Consider the following 21,167-nt stretch of genomic DNA (forward strand, 5'->3'; position numbering starts at 1 on the left):
ATAATAACATTTATAATATGCTTTATAGGCACAACTGAATCAAATTCGTAAACAACCTACCTACATATGTCTACAGACCTCTAAGAATATTAACAGTGACATATGGTGGGACAGGGGCCCCGTTGTACCCCTGAATAAACAACTCTATACATTATACGATCAGCACCAAAAGCTAGGCTCTGGAATAGTGGAGCACTTCCGACATAGCTGAGTGGGAGTCCTAAGCTAGCGAATCTCCAAAGTAAGTACATGTACCTGCGGGCATGAAATACATCTCCCCTCCTCCCCCAAAGAAAGGGAGGTCAGTACGATATATGTACTGATTATGTAAAACATAACACATCATAGCTGAGACCATAACTGAAAAAAGGATGCAGGGGACAAGGGTAACAATTAACAAATTAATGTACCTGCACCTTAGGACACGTAGTCATATACATCATCATACTTTGTGCCCGGCTCGCTAAGTAACTCGGTATCATAACTATTTTATCATATCACTCTATCACCATATCATTATCCCCTCTCATCATGTATATTATTTCATCAGGTCATTGTATACGGCATCATACAATCATATATGGCATAATCTTATTGTATATGTCATCATAGTACATCCGGTCCACTATAGGGCTCGAGGTCAGAAGTGTATCCCTATATTTTCATATATATGCCTACGTAGGTATCCGACCCTTTAGTGAGGAACTCGGCGAAAGAGTAGTGTACATAATGTACCACACCCGGCCCCTTTATGGGACTCGATTCTATTATCACATAGTAAAATACATCGAGGAATGTTCATCGTAATCCATAATTTAAAATAATATCGAGGAAAGTATGGCTTGATCCACATTTTTATCATATCATCATATATATATATATATCCAGCCCGAGACTCGGTGAATAACTTTATCACATATGGTGTCATCATATGCTTCAACTTCATCGTATACAGCATTTAATCATCATATTCTTCATACATACATATATATAGCCATCCCGGGACTCGGTGAAGGAGTAATAAAGTTGTGCCCAATAAAGTTCCCGGCCCATCATGGGACTCAATGAAAGAAGGGTTACCGTATGCACGAGTAGAATAGTGAGAAACCATATGCAACTAGGTCATCTCCTGAGACTCAATGAAACAGTCAAGTGAACCATCACTTGAAGACCAGGAAAGTAATTCTCCGAGGTACCCTTTAGATGTTATTAGGGATTTTATCAATTAGGGCCTCAAGAACCAAAGGGGTGTACCAAGATAATGCCACACAATTTATGCAATCAAAGACACAATTTATGTAATCAGACACATAACTTATGCAATTAGAGATACAACTTATGCAATCAGAGACATTTATCCTCTCAGAGCCTTTCAGAATAGGAGCCTATATTCCCACTTACTATTCAACATATAGGTGACTCGGGAGTAGTAATCTAACTACTTTAGGACCCATAGTATTCAGAGGTGACTATGAGTTATGAATTACATTTGGAACCTCTAAATGGAATTATCTCTAAACTCATATCAGACATCATTTCCCTTACCTTAAGCCCCTTTCAAAGACAGAAATAGGCAAGTATTATATGTACTACTTATCATCCTATAGAAGACTAGAAAGGCAAGGACTCCTCTTATTGCAGGAGTTCTAACATCCAGAAGTGAACAAGGGTCTTGACTCCTACTCAGAGCTTTATGAATGGAACGACTCCCATGTTTCGTATATATATATATAACTTAAGTCTAAGACATGCCAAAATAAAAGAAAGGGTAAGCTTCACATACCTTTTATGGATTAACTGTAATCCAGCTCGCCCTTTTACCTCCTTGACCTAATAACATGAGAGTAATAATGAGGTTAATGACCTTTCTCTTTCCTATTTCCAACTCTACAACCAAGTACCCATAGGAAATATTTCCTTATCCAATACCCTCGACTAGTTTGTTACTAGTTCCAAAGTTACCAAAAATTGGGCAGCATCTCCCTTATAACTTCAACATCCCCAAGATTTCACTCGGCCAAAATTTCAACAACCATATCAAAAACAACAACCAGAAGCATATATAAAAATAAATCACTTCAACATTACCCAATACAACTCCAAACAACTAGCTCAAAATTACGATACCAAAATAGAGTTTTAAGTTTTATTTCATAAAACCTTAAACCATACTAAACTGGGGGTCGTGTGGCTGAAACCAGAAGCATCCACACCCTTTTTATAACCCATTACATCCCTGAAACACACAACCACACCAGCTACAACTGCGTCCCACAATCACAACACCCTACGCGACTTCGATTTAGGTATGACGACTTCAATTTAGTTTGTTTCTAACGTCAAGTATCCTTATGCAAGTTTTCCACTTAAAACCTTATTTAAGATATTTAATATACCTTATAACATCATCATAAACTCCAATTTAAAAGGAAAAACCTTACCTTTCCCGAAACTCGCCAAACTAGACAAAACTTGCCTTGGAAGTTCCTTTAGCGCGACTAAAACTTTGTGGCTGCTTGCTAACGTTTTGGTGATGCTCCAAACCATAAATTTACATTACTAAAATATTCATAACATCATGGTATACCCTAAATAATTAATTTACGGAATGAAATTGGAGGCTTACCTTTCTTTCTCCTTGGCCGAACTTACTCTCTCTAGTTCTAGATTTTTCTTCTCTTTTTTCTTTCTCTAAAAGTATCTTGAACTAGGAAGATAAATGACTTTCTTGTAGATAAGGCCCTAAGTGGTGACATGTGTCAATCCCTCATTAGGACAACACATCCCTTCCTCCTACCATAGGCTTCCACATGGCAGGTGGGGGTCCATCCCCTTGCTCCTACTGCTGCCACATGGCACTCTCCATTGCCTCCATATTGCACTCTCTCATTCTTCCATGTGTCACTCTTTTTTCCTCCTCTTGGGTTCGTAATATCGTCTTACTTTAAAAACTTATGTAATCCTTGCTATGTAAGCTTGGTATGTAGTCAAGTAGCTTAAGTATGTAAGATTTCCAAGTTGGTAGCTTACGCAAGTAAGTCGAGTCCTACGACTCATTATTTGGTCTCTAACTTCTTTTGGATTCTTACAATACTATTTCCAATCTTCCCTATTATGAGATGTCACATTCTCCCTTCCTTAGAGTTTTTTGATAGTGTTATGGGCTATCTGGTTCCCATGGTAACTTCTAAGAAGCTTGAGAAGCTATAAGAAGTTTTAAGAAACTTAAGAATCCTTCCAAAAACTTAAGAACCTTTCAAGATACATATGAAGCTTAAGAACCTTCCAAGGTACAAAAGTACGGGGTGTAACATCCTTCCCCCCTTTTGAACATTCGTCCTCAAATGTGAACCAAAACCCTCCTCAAGATCTTATACCAACTATATAGAGAGTTTCTCTATTATATCACAATAACACATACTTTCATCGAGCAATCAATATCAGAGTTCCAAAGGTTGGGATTACCTGTAAACATAGAGAATAGGTAAGGATACTTATGCTTCATTTCGCTTTCAGCTCCCCAGGTCATTTCTTCGTGACTCTTGTTTCGCCATAACACCTTGATGGAAGCTACGTCCTTAATTCACCACCCTACTCCACCGATCCAGGATGGCGACCGGTTTCTTCTCGTAGGATAACTTCTTTGTGACTTGGATATCCTCTGCAGAATATACTCGGGATGGATCACCAACACACTTGCGAAGCATCGATACTTAGAAGACTAGATGTACTATTTCCGTATCCACCGGTAAGTCCAACTGGCAAGCAACCTTGCCTATTCGGCGGAGGGTCTAATAAGAGCCAATGCATCTCAGACTAAGGTCCTCTTTCTTATTAGGTATCATAACTTTCTCTATGGATGACACTTTTGAGAGTGCTTAATTATAACTTGAAACTCTAGAGATCAATGTCGATTATCCGTGTATGACTTCTGTTGACTCAGAGCTGCTAATAATCTCTTTCGAATAAGCTTCACCTTCTATATCTCTTATTGAACCATATCTGGGCATATTAGTCATGTTTTACTACCATCAAACCAATCAATTGGGGACCTACACTGTTCGCCATACCAAGTCTCGTACGGGGCCATCTAGATACTAGAATAATAGTTAACATAATAAGTACTTTTGACAGGTGGTAGGCAATTGTCCGAGCTACCTTTGGAGTCAACTGTATAGGACCGCAACATATTATCTAATATTTAGCTAGTAAGATTAGTCTGTCCATCAATCTGAGGGTAAAATGGTATACAAAAACCTATCTATCTTCCTGATCCCTTCATAAACTGATTTTCGGTAGTTAACTGTAACTTGGGATCTTTCATCTAGGACAATAGCTATGGAAACTCCATAAGGTCCTACCACCCTCTTGACCTATAATTTCACACCATCTCGGCTAAGCAGGTAGTCTTTGATTGGAGGAATATGGGCTGGTCTTGTTAAGCTGTGGATAACATTCTATATAGAATTATCTATCCAGGGAGTGCAAAGTGAGTCTTGTAGCCAAGGTTGTGTTGTGGAATCTTCGACTTCGTATATTACTTGTTTCCTTCTTTAGATGACATCAACTCGTACCCTTGCCTTTTTGGGTTTTGCTTTTCGCCTATCAGAGTCTGCTACCAAGTTTTGCCGAAGTCCCCTCACACAATGACCTATATAGCCGTTTCGTGGTTTGCCTATCATTAAATGGTATTATATTGAAGAATTATGGCATACAAGTGCACCATCTATTAGTAATCAGCTAATCCTGTTTGCTTTGCTTAATCCCTTTTATAATTCCCCTAACGTAACTTATAACACTCTAGGTTCATAATATCGTATCATTCCTTCGCCGCTAGTTTGGATTCTTCCATCTCGTGCGATTATAGCAGCACTAACGCACCGGATTCCATCAGAATTTCAAAGTTAAATGTGCTTGGGCGAGAGTAGTACTAGTATGGGTGACCCTTCTGGAAAGTCCTCGTGTCACATTCCATTGCAATTCTTGCAATAATGTGCAAAGGCACTCAACCTAGCCCAAGATTTACCTTAGTGTCTTCTTGCTAATCTTCATGCTTCGCCTTACCCTCTCCGCCCCTGTCTTACACTCAACATCGGGATAGATCGTTGGTTCAACCATGGCTAGTTCTTGTTTTTCCCTTAGTACTCACCCTATCTCGGTAGTTTGGTCTAACCCATCTTGACATCTCTCTATAACGTATCCAAAACATCTTAGCTCCTTTTCTCGTGTACTCACTTGACCCTATACTCAACATATACATACCCATAGATTGCATAACCATTCTGATACCACTTGTATAAGATAGACATAATCTTTTCATTTCCCGGTCCATCTTGCTTTACATATCGACTTCATACTAGAACTTGTTCACGCCAATGTTATTTTCTCCTACTCCTTTCTTTTCTTCCTTTATGTACTCCTTGGTCTCCATATTTCCTACCGTAAGAGATTTTCTATTCTTTCTCCTTGCTACTTGTATGTCACCATATCAGCGGCCAATGACGTTATTGCTATATCTTAATCTTTACCCAAACACGGCCCTACTACTCTTTACATAGTCCTTAGTTTGCTCAGTCCTACTCTCTTATCGTATTCACCCCTTGTGGTAGGCACCCATCCCTTAGGGTTCTACCAATGATTCTTCGCACTATCTCAGATACCGCGACTCCTATTTTCTTATTGTTGACCTCGAGCTCCTAGTAACTTGTGCCAGTATAGGATCTCACTTGAAATTTAAGCGTTCCTGTCAACATGTGATAGTATCAGTTGATTTCATCTCATGCATGTATTTCTCTCATCCACTTCCCCCCTTTAGGGCGTACCCCTGTCATTCTCTATTTCTTTTCAACTGTTCATACACATATGATTCTGTTCCAACACATTTGAAATACTGCACCATGTCTACACCTTCTGTTAACTCATCTATACTTTAGGTTTCTCCTATAAGAAATCTTAATACAACCATGAGGTGCTCAGAAATCTCGATAAATAGTACATAATTTAGTCCAAGTACTGGTACTCGAGTCATATAAATAATGTAGTAACTTAGTCGAAGCTGCATTTCCTTCATCCCAATCAGTACGTCACTAGTACTTATAATCGTGTCCAATTCTCCATTCGGGGGCACTTATACTCTGATGACATGTGTTTCTAGCTTTGCTATAACACTATCTTCATCCCAGTGAATACCACTTATTCCTCTTAATGGACTCGCAACAGATCAATGGTCTTGCAGAGCTACCTCCCTCATCCTTGAGGGGTCTTACTATTTTCCACGGTGGAGGTACATATACACAATACCCCTTTCTGCTTCATGCGCTTTCATCCTTAGCGTGTACTAAATGCTGACTCCTAATCTTACTGACAATCACATTCCTTAGTTACTTCGTTACTAGGACCTATGTACTTCTATGATGATACTCATTATATTCACACTATATTCTGCTCATGGTCAATCCCGGAGGGTAATATTTCTTAACCTTTATTCACGATCCTTACTCAGGACTAATTCCACCTAGTGGAGCAAGCGTGCTTAACCCCAGTATCCTTCATCATTATTCTCATCCTTAATACCTCGTAGGCAGTCTTAAGACATTCATATCCATCACCATTCTTCTCACCACATCAGTATCGACCTTCTAATTACTACATATACCGTAATTTACTTATTTTCCAAAGTCATTTTGTTACACCCTACACCTTTGAGCTCAGAATAGTTCTTAAGCTTCTTAGAAGTGAGCATGTGAGCCGGATAATCTATGACACCATCAAATGACTCTAAGCTACTAATTTAGAAGTCTTATACACTTGAGCTACGTAAGGACATACCAAGCCTACGTAGCAAGGCTTACACGGGTTCTTAAAATAAGACGAGATTATGAATCCACGAGGAGGAGAAAAATATGACACGTGGCAGCCTAGGAAGGCGACACGTGGTAGAACCTTAAGCAAGCAGGTGACCCACCTTCTTGGGGTCAAGTAAGTGACCCACCTGCTTCGGGGAGGTGGACCCCACTGCCACGTGGCAGCACCCTATTAGCAGTATACATATGTGGCCCAATAAGGGCTAGACATGTGTCACCCTATGGGGATGACATGTGTCACCTCTAAAGACACCATATATATGTATGTTAAGTGACTAAGGAATTCATTCCTTATCTTAAAACTTAGCCAAAAGCTGAAAAAGTTTGAGAGCAAAGGAATATAGCTACGGATGGCTCCTTTTCAAGGTAAGTTCCAATTTTCCTCCGTGAATTAATTATATACGGTGTTCATCAACCACATGGAGATATATATATGTATCTTACGATGTCTAAGGAATTAATTCTTCAGCTTGGAACTTGAGAGAAAGTTGAAAGAACAAAGAGAGAACGTTAAGAACTAGTTAACAAACCCATTTTTGGAAGGGACTATTGTTAGTAATATTGGTATAACTTCTTGTGTACAGCTTCGTTTTGGGTGATTCAATATGTTTTGGAAAGGTATTTCATAGTTATATAACTTTACTGAAGCCTTTAAAATCCAGTTTTGCTTTTATCTTCTCTAAAAAGGGTGATGAAGTATAGAGGAGGTACTGCCCAGATTTTGGTTTTGGAAATCTTACACGAACTTCTGTTGGTATTTTGGGCATATCTTTTTCTACAGAATTGATGTAGGGGTGATTCAAAATTTTATGCGACCCTAAGATACATGTATATAACTTTCATGAAGGACATAAATCATGTTTCCCTCAATTACCCCTTTGAAACAAAGCGACAATGCAAGACAGTAAGCTGTCTAGAATTCACATTTTGATAGTTTTGAGTGAGTTGTTTGGGGTTTGTATTATGTAATGTTGGTGTGAATTGCTTGTATATATGTTGCAGTTTTTGTTTTTGGTTGGTTGTAGTTATTAGGGGTGTGATTGGAAATTCGGATAGGGCATATTATAGGGGAGGTGCTGCCAAATTTTCGTTAACACCTTAACTAATTAAAGGACTAGTCGAGGAAACGAATAAGGAAATAGATTCCATGAATACTAAGGTGCAACTGAATGTGCTGGAAAGTCCAGAGTGGTTGGTATTCATATTAATTCCATGTTGAATAGGTTCAAAGGATGACGAGGCGAACATGACAAAGAGTAACTTGTATGAGGTATGTAAAGCTTTCTCTTGGCATGTTTTGGTATAAGTACGTACAACTATCTTTCTTTCCTTTTGGCAAGTCTTAGCCTTAAGTGAATTGTATGTGGAATGTGGGGATAATTCCATTCCCAGAACTCCAGGTACGCCTCATAATCCCTAACTACAGTTAGGTGTTGACACCCCTACAAGAATTGAGCATTGCCTGTTAAGGCTTCTACGTTCTAAACAGTAGTGTATAGAAAACTATTTTTCCTTTCTCTTGATATGTACTTGGTATGAAAATGATATTATTATGCCATAGTTTTTCACCGAGCCCCAGGATGGGCCGGATATGAGATATGTATATAATGACCACCTGAAGGAAAGTACAGACTATATAGAGTTTACTCTCTTTCTTTTCTGACATATCTTAGTTGTAAGTTAAATATGATGTGAGCTCCAAAGTAAATACATTCTTAACATCTCCTATTTACTTTTTAATATCGAACTCTGATAGTAGTTGAACTATTTCCCTAGAAACTTTTATATGTTAAAGAGGTACCAAATGTACAGGCTCCAAGTCTTAAAGACTATACGAGACTAAGTGTTTTAATTCCATAAATGATTTGTCCCTATGTTACTACATGTCTAGGGTCCCCGAGATTACTTTTGAGGCAGCCCATAATGGCATTTAGTGGACACTCAAGATGACCACACCGTTACTCGGGTCCTCAAACCAAAGCTTAACTTTCTTATTCTGTTGAGTCTCCAATAATGATTTAAACTGCATATAATTGCTCACTACTCTACTCGTGTATACTGTAGCACTTTTTTCACCGAGTCCCAGGTCGGGTACATTATTGTGCATAATTTACTATATTATCCACCGAGCCCCTCACTAGAGGGCCGGGTACGTATGTATATATATAATGATGTGTTATAATAAGGTGGTGATGGCATGGGGCCTATGATGGTTTCACAGATGTATTCACCGAATCCCTGGTAGGGCCGGCTATATGGTATAATTTGAACATGCATGCTTTTGTAATTCACAAAGTTCAGGTACAGATTTCTGATTTGATATTTTATCCCCTGTTCATCTACCTCAGATATGCTTCCAGTTTTATTATATTATGTTTTACATACTTAGTACATATATTGTACTGACCCCCTTTCTTCGAGGGGCTACATTTTATGCTCGTAGGTATAGATACAGGTTTTGGGAGTCCATCAGCTTAGGATTCCGCACAACTCAGCTGGAAGAGGCTCTATTGTATGGATCCTAGGTTTTGATACTGACCACTGATGTATAAAATTGTGTTGTCTATTCAGGAGTACGGCGGGGGCCCTATCCTGCTACATGTTGTCGTTAATATTTTTAGAGGTCTGCAGATATATATATGTGGGTTGTGTATATCAGTTTGATTCAGCTGGGTCTACATGATGTATGATATATGTTATTATGTTATGGCAGCCTTGTCGGCTTGCGTGCCCTTTTATGAGGTGATACAAATGAAAGAGGCTACAGGTTTATAAATATATTATCACCTAATAGGGCTCTGATGTATGGAGTTGTGCTGTTTGTAGTCCGGTTTGACTACACTTGATTTATATGCACTGCATGTCTATAGTTCAACTTGGCCACAAATGATAGATATGTATACGGGGGTCCAGGTCGGACCCCAGTCATGGCTTACAGGGTTGGGTCGTGACACATTAGTACTCCTAGTTTAGTCGGATCGTATCATTACCATGGATATAATCTCTCAAGATATACTACAACTTTATATCACATTCTCTATATTCCTTTCTATTCCAAACCTGCATTCATGAAATACCAACAATGCCTCACAGGTCCAACATATATATATTCATATCACCACCACACAGGTCATCCAATATCAACAACAGTATAAAATAATGGACTTACCTCGTATGTCCAACTCGAACTGCACCTGTTACACTTGCCTATCTACTTTTCCCTTCAATCTTAAACTTTACATTTCAATCATATTTCAATCTTCTTACCTTATCAAGCATGCCTCCTTCACACCATTACTTACTTGTATATTGGGTAGATTCCAATATTATCCGTCATTTTCTTCTATCATTGTCGTTCTTCAGCTAAAAGCAAAAGTTAGAAAAAGGAATTTCATTTCCTATGGATAGGCTCTATCGCACGATCTTAGATATGAAAGAAAGGTAACATCCTAAATATCCTGTAGCCTCCTGTTTATAGATGTGGTATGCAACAAATCGACAAACAAGACTCTACTAAACACGGTCTATAGATATTCTGAGGAAGGACCTCTTTGATACCACTTCTGTCACGACCCAACTCCATAGGCCGTGACTGGGGTTCGACATGGACCCCCGTATACATAATTCTCAACCATAAGAACTATACACAAGAATCCAGAGGGTGATAGCAAATTCGTCTACATATAGCCTCTTTCATTTGCTTCATGTCATGCAAGGGCCGACAAAGCTGCCTTAACATAATAACATTTATAATATGTCATATAGGCACAAGTGAATCAAACTCATAAACAACCAACCTATATATATCTATAGACCTCTAAGAATATTAATAGTGATATATAGCAGGACAGGGCCCCCGTCGTACCCTTGAATAAACAACTATATACATTATATGATCAGCACCAAAATCTAGGCTCCAGAATAGTGGAGCACTTCCGACATAGCTGAGTGGGAGTCCTAAGCTAGCGGATCTCCAAAGTAAGTATCTATACCTGCGGGCATGAAATGCATCCCTCTCCCCTGAAGAAAGAGAGGTCAGTATGATATATGTACTGATTATGTAAAATATAACACATCATAGATGAGACCATAACTGAAACAAGGATATAGGGGACAAGGGTAACAATTAACAAATTAATGTACCTGCACCTTAGGACACATAGTTATATACATCATCATACTTTGTGCCCGGCTCGCTAAGGAACTCTATATCATAACTATTTTATCATATTACCCTATCACCATATCATCATCCCCTCTTATCATGTCTACTATTTTATCAGGTTATCGTATACGGCATCATATCATCGTATAGGGCATAATCTTATTATATATGTCATCATAGTACATTCGGTCCACTATAGGGCTTGGGGTCAGAAGTGTATCCCTATATTTTCATATGCATGCCTGTGTAGGTCTCCGTCCCTTTAGTGAGGAACTCGGCAAAAGAGTAGTGTACATAACGTACCACACCCAGCCTCTTTATGGGACTCAGTTCCATTATCATATAGTAAAATATACCGAGAAACGTTTGGCCCAATCCATAATTTAAAACAATATCAAGGAAAGTATGGCTCGATCCATATTTTCATCATATCATTATATATATATCTGGACCGGGACTCGGTGAATAACTTCATCACATACGGCATTATCATATGCATCAACTTCATCGTATACAATATTTTATCATCATATACTTCATGCATCCATATATACAGCCGGCCTGAGACTCAGTGAAGGAGTAATAAAGCTGTGCCTGATAATATTCCCAGCCCATCATGGGACTCGATGAAAGAAGGGTTACCATATGCATGAGTAGAGTAGTGATAAATAATATGCAACTACGTCATCTCCTGAGACTTAATGAAACAGTTAAGTGAACCGTCACTTGAAGACCAGGAAAGTAATTCTCTGAGGTACCCTTTAGATGTTATTAGGGATTTCATCAATTAGGGCCTCAAGAACCACAGGGGTGTACCAAGATAATGCCACACAGTTTATGTAATCAAAGATACAATTTATGCAATCAGACACATAGCTTATGCAATCAGAGATACAACTTATGCAATCAGAGATATTTATCCTCTCAGAGCCTTTCAGAATAGGAGCTTATATTGCCACTTATTATTCAACATATAGGTGACTCGGGAGTAGTAATCTAACTACTTTAGGACCCTTAGTATTCAGAGGTGACTACGAGTCACGAATTACGTATGAAACCTCTAAATGGAATTATCTCTAAACTCAAATCAGACATCATTTCCCTTACCTTAAGCCCCTTTCAAAGAGAGAAATAGTCAAGCCTTATATATACTACTTATCATCCTACAGAAGACTTGAAAGGCGAGGACTCCACTTATTGCAGGATTTCTAACATCCAAAAGTGACCAAGGGTCTTGACTCCTACTTATAGCTTTATGAATGGAATGACTCCCAAGTTTCGTATATAAATAACTTAAGGCTAAGACATGCAAAAAGAAAAGAAAAGATAAGCTTCACCTACCTTTTGTGGATTAACTGTAATCCAGCTCACCCCGTTACCTCCTTGACCTAATAACATGAGAGTAATAATAAGGTTAATGACCCTTTGATTTCCTATTTCCAAATCTACAACCAATTACCCATAGGAATCATTTCCTTATCCAATACACTCGACTAGTTTGTTACTAGTTCCTAAGTTACCAAAAATTGGGCAGCATCTCCCCTATAACTTCAACATCCCCAAGATTTCACTCGGCCAAATTGTCAAAAACCATATCAAAAACAACAACCAGCAGTATATATATAAATAAATCACTTCAACATTACCCAATACAACTCTAAACAATTAGCTCAAAACTATGATACCAAAATAAAGTTTTTAACCTTTATTTCATAAAACCTTTAACCATACTAAACGGGGGGTCGTGTTGCTGAAACCAGAAGCACCCACAACCTTTTTAGAACCCTTTACATCCCTTCAATACACACCACACCAGCTACAACCATGGCCCACAATCACAATACCCTACGCGACTTCGATTTAGCTATAACGACTTTATTATAGTTTGTTTCTAACGTCAAGAATCCTTATGTAATTTTTCCACTTCAAAACTTATTAAATACATGTAATATACCTTATAAAATCATAATAAACTCCAATTTTATAGGGAAAACCTTACCTTTCCCAAAACTCGGCAAACACGCCAAAACTTGCCTCGGAAGTTCCTTTAGCGTGACTAAAACTTTGTGGCTGCTTGCTAACATTTTGGTTCTGCTCCAAACCATAAATTTACATTACTAAAATCTTCATAACATCATGGTATACCCTATATAATTAATTCACAGAATGACCTTTCTTTCTCCTTGGCCGAACCTAATCTCTCTCTAGTTCTAGATTTTTCTTCTCTTCTTTCTTTCTCTAGAAGTCTCTTCAACTAGGAAGATAAATGACTTTCTTATAGATAAGGCCCTAAGTGGTGACACGTGTCAATCCCTTATTGGGTCAACACATCCCTACCTCCTACCATAGGCTGCCACGTGGTAGGTGGGGTCTACCTCCTTGCTCCAACTGCTGCCATATGGCACTCTCCCTTGCTGCCACATGGCACTCTCTCATACTTCCAAGTGTCACTCTCTTTTCCTCCTCATGGTTTCATAATCTCATCTTACTTTACGAACCTATGTAATCCTTGCTACGTAAGCTTGATATGTACTCAAGTAGCGTAAGTATGTAAGATTTCTAAGTTGGTAGCTTACGTAAGTAAGTCGAGTCCTACGACTCATTATTTGGTCTCCAACTTCTTCCATATTCTTAAAACGCTATTTCCAATCTTCCCTATCATGAGGTATCACATTCTCCCTTCCTTAGAGTTGTTTGATAGAGTTATGGGCTATTTGTCTCCCATGGTACCTTCTAAGAAGATTGAGAAGCTTTAAGAAGCTTTAAGAAACTTAAGAATCCTTCCAAAAACTTAAGAACCTTTCAAGATACTTAGGAAGCTTAACAACCTTCCAAGGTACAAAAGTATGGGGATGTAACAATCCTGAAAGTCAAAAAGTTGGAAACCAATGAGAAATCTCCAAAATGTTGGTTGGACCCAAGTTTATGATTGTTTATACGAATTGTATAGGTTTCAATGATCCGTAGAAATTAGTCGTAGAGGGATTTTAGGTAGTTGATCATGACTAACCTCAAAGGAAGGTCGTACAACTCGTGTTTACAGCTCGTAATATTCTTGAAGACTCGTAGACTCTACTCATAGAAAGAGTTCTGAGGACAAGTTTTAGAAGTCCCTCAAGATCAAGTTTATGACTTGATAGGATGAACCGTAAGTGTTGTTGCGGGTCATAGGAATGACTCGTAACAAAACTTCATAGACCTATATTTTGCAGGTTTTGGGACCTACATGACAGATGAAGTTGATGAGCCATAATGAAGTTTATGGGTCATAGAAAAGGCCCATTTACAAACTTCAGAGACTCAATTTTTAGGCCCTTTTCTCATTCCTTCGACGACCGATAAACGGCGATAGGTAGGGTCTAATTTTGTATCTAATGAAGGGTACTTATGTCACTTTCCAAGTTTGATTCAATGAACCTAGACACTTTTATGGCCAAGTTCAAAGTCTATATATATTCAATTCTTCAAATTCCTCTCCTATTCAATTCATTCTCCCAAAATTCTCTAAGGCAAGAAAAAGTCTCTAAAGGTTTATTCTTCAAGCTCAAGCTAGGGTTTCCAAATTTCTATAAGGTTTCTTCTTCAATTCTTAGTGAATTGAAGCAAGGTATGTGAGGATTGATTCATGGGCCTTTGTCACCCATAGAGTCCAAAAGTTTTCTCAAAGTTTTTATTCAATTTCAAATCATTATGAAACCTAGTTTGATAAATTGCATTAGGTTGAGTTGTTTTTATTTTAGATGTTATTAATGATCAATATATGTAAGTTTTCACATGAATTGCATGAATTTAAGTTGAAACATGAATGCAGATGCATAGAGTTAATTTCAAGTTATGATAATAAAAGTTAAAGATGATTTTATGAGTTGATCATGAGTTCAATAATTTTCAATGAAAGTTTCCATGATTTAAAGCTAAGATTATGATTTTATGATGAAAGTTATGATGATGATCAAAGATGTTATTATGGTGTGATAAGTAAAATTCTCACACAATCATGTTATAAGATGGTGATAAGGATAATTCTCACCGGGTTCATAGATTCTTATGAAAAACTAAGTTAATGAGCTATTCATATATGTTTTAAAGATGGATTGGTAGGGAGTTACTATCTTTCTCTATTATGTTATGATTATATTTTATGAGTCTCCATTGGGATATTGACTAAGCACCGAGAGGATTTCTAGGTTGGGTTCAGTTTGGTGATGTAGTTAGTTACCCAAGGAAATCCTAGTAGATACCTAAAGTCCCAAACTATGTTGCTCACATAGGTTTCCTTCATGGCCTAGTAATAGATCCACATATAGCACAGTTGAGTTGAGTTGAGTTGACTAACATGATGAAGTATACCCTGGAAAGGTAACCTCTCCTTTCTCTATATGGGAATCATTGGATTCCATATAATAGCTCACATAGTCTTATATATCGGTTAAAGGTCTTATTCCACACAAGTTGAAGTTAAGCTATGCATTGTAAGATGAAGTTATATATTATGCATTGACCATGAGTTTCATATATCTTCAAATGCTTTTGAGCTCTATTTATGTTCATTGTGATTGGACATGCATCTTATAGCATATAAATTACATTTTTTTACTTTTTCATACATACCTCACATACTTAGTATATTCGAATGTACTAACATATATTTTACATATGTTGTCTCATAATATAGGGGTGGATGACACTTAGACTATCCTATTTGTGGCTAGAGTTGACTAGCTTTGCAAGGAGTTGGTGAGTCCTCATTCTATCTAGGATATGACTTTCATTCTTGTTGTTGACTTGACTTTCTTCTATTGTTAGGGTGACCTAGGATCTTGTCCTAAGCCCCCGTCAAAGATTAGACTAGAGGCATGTTTAGATGATGTTATGATGTAGTCCGGTTAGACACCTATTGAGTTCGTTATCCCTTAGTCCCATCCCCTTTAAGTTTGATTACTTCTGTTTATCTTTACCTTATGTATGTGATGTATGCTAAGATATCTTATGGTTGGGGTCCCTTGCATCCCAATCGTGGTGTCTCAACTTAGCCCTAGTTTGGGTCGTGACAAACTTGGTATCAGAGCTTAAGGTTTAGAAGAGTCTTAGAGAGTCTAACATTCTGTTTTTAGTAGAACCTTATTCATTGGTGTGAAGTGCTCCACATCCATTAATAGGAGGCTATGAAATGTCTTAGGAAAGGTCTTACTTATTTCATTATCTATGTCCTGTGGTAGAGTGGTTAAGTCTTTTCCCTCTAACACTTATTCATTGCAATTTTTAGAATATGCCTCCATGAAGATACCCCACTAGAAGAAACGTGGTTGAAGAGGAGCAACAAGCTCCGAACAACCCTTTGAATGATCAAATTTCCAATGCCGAGTTTTTAGTTTCCTTCTATATACTTACATAACTTGTTACAGCTCAAGCTAACTGTGAGGTAGTTGCTTTCGTAAACCCAAATGTCTAGAGTTTTGGGGATCTAAAGTTGATGAGGATCTATAAGAGTTCGTTGATAGCATCCATAAGATTATTGAGATCATAAGGATTAGCTTGGCTGAGAGGGCAGAGTTGGCTACGTACTGATTGAGGGATGTTGTTCAAATTTGGTTTGATAAATAGAAAAGTGAGAGGCCTAGAGAGAGGGATTCCATTACTTAGAATGAGTTCAAGGGAGTATTTCTTGACCGCTTTTTCCTATTAGAGTTGAGGGAGGCCAAAGTGCAAGAGTTCATCAATCTTAAGCAAGGTGATATAAGTGTGATAGAGTATGCCCTAAAGTTTACTCAATTATCAAAATATGCTCCATTTATAATTGCTAACTCAAGAGATTGTATGAGAAAGTTCATATCGGGTGTATCGGATATGGTCATGAAGGAGTGCAAAACTACTATGTTAATTTGGGAGATTGAAATATCTAGACTCATGACCTATGTGGAGCAAATAGAGAGTGAGAAGATAAAGGTGAAGAATAGGGAGTCCAAGAAACCAAGGACCGATGGTAGTGAATTCTCTCATTCTAAGTTCAAAAGTGGTGGACATCCTCGATCTTGCCAAAATTACTCCGTCCAAGGATCTTCTAATGCCACTACACCAAGGTTTGATAAGGATAGGGTGCCTAACCCTAATACCTAAGGAGGTTCTCATATTGGCCAAGTTACTCCCGCATGTAACAAGTATGGTAGGAACCATAAGGGTGAATTTCTAGCCGAGTTGAATATGTGCTACCGATGTGGTAAGCTGGGTCATCATGCTAGATAATGCAATAATATGTTTTATGCTCTTCATAGTAGGCAAGAGATGGAGGAGACTCCCGATATTGTTACCGGTATATTATGGGTCTTTTACTATGATGTTTATGCTTTGCTTGATCCGAGTGTAAACTTGTCTTTTGTTTCCCCTTATGTGTCCATGAGATTTGATGTTAGCCCCAAAATGTTATTATAGTCTTTCTCTATTGATGCTCCTGTAGGTGAATCGGTTGTGGCTAAAAGAGTCTCTAGAAGTTGTTCGATTACGGTCTTTCATAAAGTTTCCCTATGTGATCTAGTTGATCTTGAGATGACCGATTTTGATATTATTATTGGTATGGATTGGCTATATACATGTTATGATTCTATTGATTATAGAAACCGAGTGGTTAAGTTCCAGTTTGTAAATGAGCCTATCCTAGAGTAGCAGGGTAGTAATTTTGTGTTCAAAGGTTAATTAATTTTGTGCCTTAAATCTCGGAAAATGATTTCCAAGGGTTGTATTAACCATCTTGTGAGGGTTAGGTATGAGAATTCTGAAGCCCCTATTCTAGAGTCGGTTCCCTTTATAAATGAGTTTCCAGATGTGTTTCCCGATGATCTACCCGGTGTTCCTCCCTAAAGGGAGATTGATTTTGGTATAGACCTTCTTTAGGACACTCAACCTATTTCTATTCCTCCTTACCGAATGGCCCTAATTGAATTAAAGGAGTTAAAAGATCAATTAAAATACTTGTTAGACAAACATTTATTAGACCAAGTATATCCCCATGGGGTGCTCCCATATTATTTGTTAGAAAGAAGGATGGTTCAATCTATATATGCATTGACAATTGGTAATTGAACAAAGTAACGATCAAGAATAAATACCCAATTCCTAGGATAGATGACTTATTTGTTTAATTTCAAGGGGCATGTTACTTCTCCAAAATAGATCTTCATTCCGGTTATCACTAATTAAGGGTGAGGGAGTGTGACATTCCCAAAATGGCATTTGGAATAAGGTATGGCCACTATGAGTTCTTAGTCATGTCGTTTGGTTTGACCAATGCCCCCGCGACTTTCATGGACTTGATGAATATGGTGTTCAAACAATATTTAGACATGTGTTTGATTATATTCATTGATGACATTTTGGTTTACTCTCGAAATGAGGAGAAGCATGCTAATCACTTGATGGTTGTGTTGTAAACTCTAAGGGACAAGCAATTATTTTCCAAGTTCAATAAGTGTGAGTTTTGGTTAAGGAAGGTGCCTTTTCTTGGTCATATTGTATCCGATGAAGGAATTATGGTTGATCCTAAGAAAACTGATAAGGTTAAGAAGTGGCCTAGACCATTATCTCCTTTGGATATTAGAAGTTTCTTGGGCCTAGCCAGATACTATAGGAGATTTGTGGAAGGATTTTCATCAATCTCGTCACCGTTGACCAAGTTGACTTAACAGAAGGTGAAGTTTGAATGGTTAGAAGCTTGTGAGAAGAGTTTCTAAGAGTTGAAAGATCGTCTCACTACCGCTCTTATCTTGACCTTAACGGAAGGTTCTGATGGTTTTGTGGTATATTGTGATGCTTCAAGGGTTGGTCTTGGATGTGTATTGATGCAACATGGTAAGGTGATAGCCTATGCTTCTAGGAAACTTAAGGTGCATGAGCGAAATTATCCAACCCATGATCTTGAACTAGCGGCAGTTGTATTTTCTTTGAAGATTTGGAGACACTATCTTTATGGTGTCCATGTAGATGTGTTCACCGACAATAAGAGTTTACAATATGTGTTTAAGCAAAAAGACTTGAACCTTCGGCAAAGGAGATGGCTTGAATTTTTAAAAGACTATGACATGAGTGTGTTGTACCATCCGGGTAAAGCCAATGTTATTGATGATGTATGTAGATTGTCCATGAGTAGTGTTGCACATGTTAAGGAAGATAAGAGAGAATTGGTCAAAGATGTTTATACATTGGCATGTTTAGGTATGCATTTGGTAGATTCTAATAATGGAGGTATTGTTGTGCATAATAGTTCGGAATCCTCCCTTGTAACAGATATTAAGGCCAAGCAAGACCATGATCCAAGGTTAGTTGAGTTGAAGAAGTTGGTTTCCGAAGTGTATTGGTAGAATGGCATGAAGAAGGACATAGCGGAGTTTATAGCTAAGTGTCCAAATTGTCAACAAGTTAAAGTTAAGCATTAAAGACCAGGAGGTCTAGCCTAAGATATTGAAATTCCTCTTTAGAAGTGGGAAGATGTGAATATGGTTTTTTTGTAATGGGCTTACCCCGTACTAAAAAGAAATATGATTCCATTTGGGTTGTTGTAGATTGGATGACCAAGTCAACTTATTTACTACCGGTTAAGACTTCATATGGTGCCAAAGATTATGCTAAGTTGTATGTTCGTGAGTTGGTACGACTTCATGGTGTGCCTTTGTCCATCATATCAGATCAAGGTACACAATTCACTTCACACTTTTGGAAGTAGTTTCAAAAGGGTATCGATACAAAGGTTAAGTTAGGTACCTCTTTCCATCCTCAAATCGATGGTTAAGCCCAAAGAACGATCCAAACTTTAGAGGATATGTTAAAAGCATGTGTTATTGATTTTAAAGGGAGTTGGTATAAATATTTGTCATTGATTGAGTTTGCCTATAATAGTTATCACTCTAGCATCCAAATGGCTCATTTTGAAGCATTATATGGGTGAAGATGTAGATCCCCGGTGAGATAGTTTGAAGTGGGCGAGATGGAATTGATTGGTCCTGATTTGGTGACAGATACTATGGAGAAGGTAAGACTCATAAGGGAGAGGTTGAAGATGGCTCAAAGTCGTCAAAAGTCCTATTTTGACATTAGGAAAAACGACATTGAATTTGAGGTGGATGATTGGGTCTATTTGAAGGTTTTACCCATGAATGGGTGTACTGCATTTTGGTAAGAAAGAAAAACTAATTCCTAGATATGTTGGACCTTTTAAGATATTGAGACGTGTTGCTAAGATGGCTTATGAGTTAGATTTAACACATGAATTAGCTATGGTTCACCTAGTGTTTCATGTGTCTATGTTGAGAAAATTTGTGGGTGATCTAAATTCCACTATCCCTTTGGAGGATATAAGTGTTGAAGAAAATTTGACCTATCAAGAATTTCCAGTGAAAATCTTAGACCGGCAAGTTAAGAAGTTAAGGAATAAAGAAGTTGTTTCCGTTAAAGAGTTATAGAGGAATCAACAAGTAGAGAGTTTTACTTAAGAGGCGAAGGCGGATATGATGAAACGATACCCGTACCTCTTTCCCTCTACTCAAGCCTAAGTAGTAAGTTGTTCTTATTCAAGCTAATCAAACTCTTACGTATTCAATTCCTCCTATGTCATTCATATGTATGCATATTTATGAAAAAGTTGATTTTAAGTCATGTTGTTATGTTAAGTTGAAGTTTTCATGTTTCATGCATTTTATGGTGTCATCATGATCATGTTGGGTTGCTAGTCCTCTTTCTGTGTCCTTTCTATGATAAGTTAATCTTATTCGAGGATGAATTTCCCAAGGGGGAGATATTGTAAGACCCTAGAAGTTGAAAAGTTGGAAACCAATGAGAAATCTCCAAAATGTTGACTGGACCCAAGTTTACGATCATTTCTGTGAGTCGTATAGGTTTTACGATCCATATAAACAAGTCATAGGGGGAGTCTGGGTAGTTGATCATGAAAAACCTCAAAGAAAGGTCTTACAACTTATGTTACGGCCTGTAATGTTCGTGATGACCCATAAAACCACTCGTAGGAAGAGTTTTGAGGGAGAGTTTTAGAAGTCCCTCAAGGTCAAGTCTACTTGACAGGACAAGCCGTAGAAGTTATTATGGGTCGTAGTAATGACTCGTAACAAAACTTCATTGACCTATATTTTGCAGGT

The 21,167-nt window shown here is 37.9% G+C and overlaps 1 pseudogene; it reads left to right on the forward strand.

Moving 5' to 3' along the window:
* The first annotated feature begins 4,853 nt into the window (after nt 1-4,853).
* Nucleotides 4,854-4,973, forward strand: LOC129871795 (5S ribosomal RNA; annotated as a pseudogene).
* Nucleotides 4,974-21,167: the final 16,194 nt, after the last annotated feature.

This window comes from Solanum dulcamara, chromosome 10 (assembly GCF_947179165.1).
Source record: "Solanum dulcamara chromosome 10, daSolDulc1.2, whole genome shotgun sequence".
Taxonomy (NCBI): Eukaryota; Viridiplantae; Streptophyta; class Magnoliopsida; order Solanales; family Solanaceae; genus Solanum; species Solanum dulcamara.